This window comes from Bubalus bubalis, chromosome 3 (assembly GCF_019923935.1).
Source record: "Bubalus bubalis isolate 160015118507 breed Murrah chromosome 3, NDDB_SH_1, whole genome shotgun sequence".
NCBI classification, from domain to species: domain Eukaryota; kingdom Metazoa; phylum Chordata; class Mammalia; order Artiodactyla; family Bovidae; genus Bubalus; species Bubalus bubalis.
The window spans coordinates 166103871-166110217 of NC_059159.1; positions in this window are offsets into that span (position 1 = coordinate 166103871).

A 6347-nucleotide genomic window follows, 5' to 3' on the forward strand; every position below is an offset into this window, starting at 1 on the left:
GTATTGTGAAACTTTACCAAATTCATTGAAAAGCTCTAGTAGCTTTTGGTCGGAGAAGGCAATGGCACCCCACTCCAGTACTCTTGCCTGGAAAATCCCATGGACAGAGGAGCCTGGTGGGCTGCAGTCCACGGGGTCGCTAAGAGTCAGACATGACTGAGCGACTTCACTTTGACTTTTCACTTTCATGCATTGGAGAAGGAAATGGCAACCCACTCCAGTGTTCTTGCCTGGAGAACCCCAGGGATGGGGGAGCCTGGTGGGCTGCCATCCATGGGGTCGCGCAGAGTCAAACATGACTGAAGCGACTTAGCAGCAGCAGCAGCAGTAGCTTTTGGTAGCATCTTTAAGAAATTCTATGTATAGTATCATGTTATCTGCAAACAGTCACTGTTTTACTTGTTTTCCTATTTGGATTCCTTTTATTTCTTTTTCTTCTCTGAATGCCATGGTTAGACTTCCAAAACTGTGTTGAATAAAAGTGGTGAGAGTAGACATCCTTGTCTTGTTCCTGATCTTAGAGGAAATGCTTTCAGCATCTCACCATTGAGCATGTTAGCTACCGGTTTGTCACCTATGGTCTATTTTATGTTGAGGTAGCTTCCCTCTATGCCCACTTTCTGAAAAGTTTTTTTTATCATAAATGGGTGTTGAATTTTTTCAAAAACTTTTTCAGCATCTATTGAGATTATCATATGGTTTTTAGTTTGTTAATATGGTGCATCATAATGTTTAATTTGCAGATATTAAAAAATTTGCATCCCTGTGATAAATCCCACTTGATTGTGGTGTATGATGATTTAAAATGCATTGTTGGATTCAGTTAGCTAGCATTTTGTTGAGGATTTTTGCACCCATGTTAATCAGAGCTGTTGATCTGTAATTTCTTATAAGTAGAAGAAACAAAAAAGCTATAAAAAACACAAAACTCTTGGAGGCTAAACAATATGCCACTAAACAACCAATGGACCACCAAAAAAATCAAAGAGGAAATTTAAAAAATCCTAGCAACAAATGGAAATGAAAGTACAACGATCCAAAACTTATGGGATGCAGTAAAAGCAGTGCTAAGAGGAAACATATTAGTGATCAGTGCAAAGAAATAGAAGAAAAGAACAGAATGGGAAAGACTAGCGATCTCTTCAAGAAAACTGGAGATACCAAGGGAACATTTCATGCAAAGATGGGCTCAATAAAGGACAGAAATGGTATGGACTTAACAAAAGCAGATATTAAGAAGAGGTGGTAAGAATACACAGAAGAACTATACAGAAAAGATCTTCATGGCCTGATAACCACCATGGTGTGTTCACTCATCTAGAGCCAGACATCCTGGAATGAGAAGTCAAGTGGGCCTTAGGAAGCATCACTATGAACAAAGCTAGTAGAGGTGATGGAATTCCAGTTGAGCTATTTCAAATCTTAAAAGATAATGCTGTGAAAGTGCTGCACTCATTATGCCAGCAAATTTGGAAAACTCAGCGGTGGCCACAGGACTGGAAAAAGTCAGTTTTCAATCCAATCCCAAAGAAAGGCAATGCCAAAGAATGCTCATACTACCGCACAATTGCACTCATCTCACACGCTAGCAAAGTAATGCTCAAAATTCTCCAAGCCAGGCTTCAGCAACATGTGAACCATGAACTTCCAGATGTTCAAGCTGGTTTTAGAAAAGGCAGAGGAACCAGAGATCAAATTGCCAACATCTGTTGGATCATCAAAAAAGTAAGAGAGTTCCAGAAAAACATCTACTTCTGCTTTATTGACTATGCCAAAGCCTTTGACTGTGTGGATCACAACAAACTGTGGAAAATTCTTCAAGAGGTGGGAATACCAGACCACCTTACCTGCCTCCTGAGAAGTCTGTATGCAGGTCAGGAAGCAACAGTTAGAACTGGACATGGAATAACAGACTGGCTCCAAAGTGGGAAAGGAGTACATAAAGGCTGTATATTGTCACCCTGCTTATTTAACTTATATGCAGAGTACATCATGTGAAATGCTGGACTGGATGAAACACAAGCTGGAATCAAGATTGCTGGGAGAAATATAAATGACCTCAAATATGCAGATGACACCACCCTTATGGCAGAAAGTGAAGAGGAACTGAAGAACCTCTTCATGAAAGTGAAAGAGGAGAGTAAAAAAGTTGGCTTAAAACTCAACATTCAGAAACGAAGATCGTGGCATCTGGTCCCATCACTTTATGGCAAATAGATGGGGAAACACTGGAAACAGTGAGAGACTTTATTTTTTGGGGCTCCCAAATCATTGCAGATGTTGACTTCAGCCATGAAATTAAAAGATGCTTGCTCCTTGGAAGAAAGTTGTGACCAAACTAGACAGCATATTAAAAAGCAGAGGCATTACTTTGCCAACAAATGTCCATCTAGTCAAAGCAATGGTTTTTCCAGTAGTCATGTATAGATATGAGAGTTGGAATATAAACAAAGCTGAGTGCTGAAGAATTGATGCTTTCGAACTGTGGTGTTGGAGAAGACTCTTGATAAACCTTTAGCCAGATACACCAGAAAAAAAATGGAGAGGGCCCAAATCAATAAAATCAGAAACGAAAAGGGGAAGTTACAAGAGATACCACAGAAATACAAAGAGTCATAAGAAATTATTACAAGCAATTCTTTGCTTATAAAATGGAGAACCTAGAAGAAATGGATTAGTTCTTAGAAAAGTACCGTCTTCTAAGACTGAACAAAAAGAAATAGAAAATATCAACAGACCAATCACTTAAGTAATGAAATTGAAACTGTTATTAATAAACTAAAAGTCCAGGACCTGATGGTTTCATAGGTGAATCCTATCAAACATTTAGAGAGGAGTTAACACCTATCCTTCTGAAACTATTCCAAAAAACTGCAGAGGAAGGAACACTCCCAGTCACATTCCATGAGGCCACCATCACCTGATACCAAAGCCAGACAAAGATATCAAAAATGCCTTCTGGTTTTATCTCCTTTAATACGACTTTTAGGTGTTCGCTGGAAGATAGGCAGGGAAAGGGAAGTCAGAGGGAGCTGCAACCTCCACCATCAGCCTGACAGTTTTGAAGTGGCCTCTTGATATGGAAGCTCTGCAGTGTTGAGTGATTTAGCCCAGGGAGAAGAGTGAAACTGGACTTAAAACACTGCATCCTTATCATTCCACAGTCAGCCTGACTCTAATAAATGTCAAGCTTATCTGAGTAACTGCTCGTCTATAACTCAGGATTCATCCACAGCACACTTTGTCAAGTTGACAAGAGCTAAGAGATCATCCTGCTCAAATCAGAGATAAGAAACGGAGGCCCAGAGTGCTGCCTTCTCTGCCCACACACTATGAATTGTGGTTAGCTGAGGCTAAATTCCAGGTCTGCTCATTCTGTACTGTGTCTCATAGTGGTAGCAACTTGTTGAGATTTCTGTAAGACCCACAAACATCAAAGAAGTTTATAGCTTAAAAAATTCTTCACATAGATCGAGAGTTTTCTCCTTAGGAAAGACTCAGAAAGGTGCTTGGGAGGGGCAAGCAGACACATGATCTACAAGTTCTGTATCTCTCTCTGTCCTGTTTCCCTCTGGTTTTCATTTGGCTCAGTGATCTCATCCAAGGGAGTTTTGGTGTGTTGGGACCAGAGGCTCCCTGTAGTGAGATGTCAAGCGAGTCTTCCCAACACTGCCTCAAAGAGTGGCCTCTGTAGGGGAAGTTCAAAGGCTTTCTAAAGGACTTGGAACACCTGCCCAGGCTAGGATTGACTTGGCTTGCAGATGAGTGGTATACAGGAGTGTTCTTCTGAGAGTATAGATACATGACTCATAGCTTGAGGCAGATGATAGACGATTTCCTCCATGAAAATACTTTATAAGGAAATTACTGTGAAGACTTGATAATCCCCATGGACAGGAGGGAACGGGGGCTGGGATGAATCAGTGAGACAGCTGCATTGTAGCAGACCAGCTGAGGGGTGCTTACCCTGAAGTCTGTTCTGCCAGTAGCTCCTCTAATGTAGTATAGTACTGCCAGTGCAGATTCTTCTGGGAGCCTGGTGTAGTGAGCAGAAATTAGTAGTACACGATTGTTTTCCAAAGAAGTAGAAGTGCTTTGGCTCTCTGGCAAGTTGCAATCTTGTCTGCACACTTCATCAGTAGGTGATTCATATAAAATTACTGGTATTTGATGACGTTTTACCTACAAAAATGGCCCTTACATATTCGTTCAACTAATGAGCTCAGACCTTGCTAAGATCTCTGCACCATGATGGGGTATGGAAAGAGCAGAGCCACTCACTTCTAGGGCTGTGGGCTTGCACAGTAAGGATACCTGTCATGGCCAGAGAGGAACGAGGCATGTAACTGGTTCCCAGATGTTCTGGGCCATGTAAGAGCCCCTTAACTCTTGAATAAGCCAGGAGGTAAGAGAAGCGATGTCCAACACAGCTGAAATTAAGTTTTGCCAGTTATTTGGGTTTTATATTTTGTCAGTTACTTTGGTGAGAACTTAGCACAGAAAGGCATGCTTGAGAGACGTGAAGACAAATAGAGAAAAGTTTATCATGCTCCAGTACTATATCACACCTGCTACTGGGTTATATACGTAAACCTATCAACTTATAGCCAGCCACAGAAATGCTAGTTTTCTAGTTTCTTCCCATGGAGAATAATCACAGATGATGTAATAGACTCTTCCAGTTTTCAGGGAGGTCGCATGATAATTAGAGAGAGAAAACCTACAGGTATGCCATCCTTTCCAATGCCTGAAAATTCTGCTTTGAAGGATCTTTCTCTTTGGCTAGCAAGTATTTGTTGCTTAATTAACTATTTCCTTTAAGCACCAGTTCCCTTCTTCACAGGTGCTGAGACCAGAGGATGAAGAGTTTATCTCCAAGATTTCTGAGCCCCTCTTTTTTGTCTCTCTAACCCAAAGAATCCAATAGGAACATCTGGCTTCCTTTGGGAAACTGAGAAGAATGCCCAGTGTCAAAATCATTCTCTCAGTCTTAAATGACCCAACAGGATTTAACCATCGTGTTTAACCAGAAAGGAAATTGGTCCTGAATATTTACTGGAAGGACTGATGTTGAAGCTCAGACTCCAATACTTTGGCCATCTGATGTGAAGAGCTGACTCATCTGAAAAGACCCTGATGTTGGGAAAGATTGAGGGCAGGAGGAGAAGGGGATGACAGAGGATGAGATGGTTGGATGGCATCACCGACTCAATGGACATGAGTTTGAGTAAACTCTGGAAGCTGGTGATGGACAGAGAGGCTTAGCATGCTGTAGTCCATGGGGTCACAAGGAGTTGGACACGATTGAGGGACTGAACTGAACTGAACTTGAACAGTGGCTGGAACTCCATAGATATTTATTTTATGAAAGGTTGGATTTAATTATCTTTGAAGTGCAAAGTTAGAAATGGAAAATCTGGCTCACAATTTTTCTTTGTAAATGCGGCCAATTTAATTTAATACAGTTATTGATTGCCTGCATTTGTCTGAAACAGCAGAAGTAACAACTTGAATCTTCTGTTTCTGATGGTTGGATGTTGTGAGCAGAGTTGGCAACCACTAGGGTTTCTGAGGCTTAGAACTTGTGACATGGAAGATAACTGAGTGGCGACTTTGTCTGAGTTCTAATTTGGCCAATGGATGCCCTCTAGGGCCTCGATATCTTTATTTTACACATTTTATTTATCAGACTTGGGCATGTATCCCACTTTGGGACCATTCATGGGGATTAAAAGGTGATCCATTCAGCTCTGAAATAGTTTATAGACTCACAGGGAAGACAGGTACAGAAATGGGTAGCTGCAAAACATTGTGATGTATGGTTAGGGTGAAAGGCCCCCTAAGAGACGATAATAGGGACACAGAATAGAGAATCTAATCGTTCCATTGCCTGAATATCTCCAGTGTCAGGAAACTCATTATCTTAGAAGAAAGTAGAAAGAATGCATTGATGTCTATGATTCACTCAACATTTTTACAATGAGTGTCTACTGTGTGCTGGGCTTCCCAGGTAGTGCTAGTGGTAAAGAGGCGGCTTGCCAGTACAAGAGGTGTAAGAGACATGGGTGCAATCCTTGGGTCAGGAAGATCCCTGGAGGAGGGCATGGCAACCGCATCAGTATTCTTGCCTGGAGAATCCCCTGGACAGAGGAGCATGGTGGACTACAGTCCATGGGGTCACTAAGAGCGGGGCATGACTGAAGTGACTTAGCACACACGTACTACTATGTGCCAAGTACTATGTCAAGTGCTGGCGAGGCGGTGAATAAGAGAGATACAGCTCCCACTCTTACAGGGCTTTCAAAATCGTGGGTAAGAGCTCCATTAAACACGTAAATATACAAATA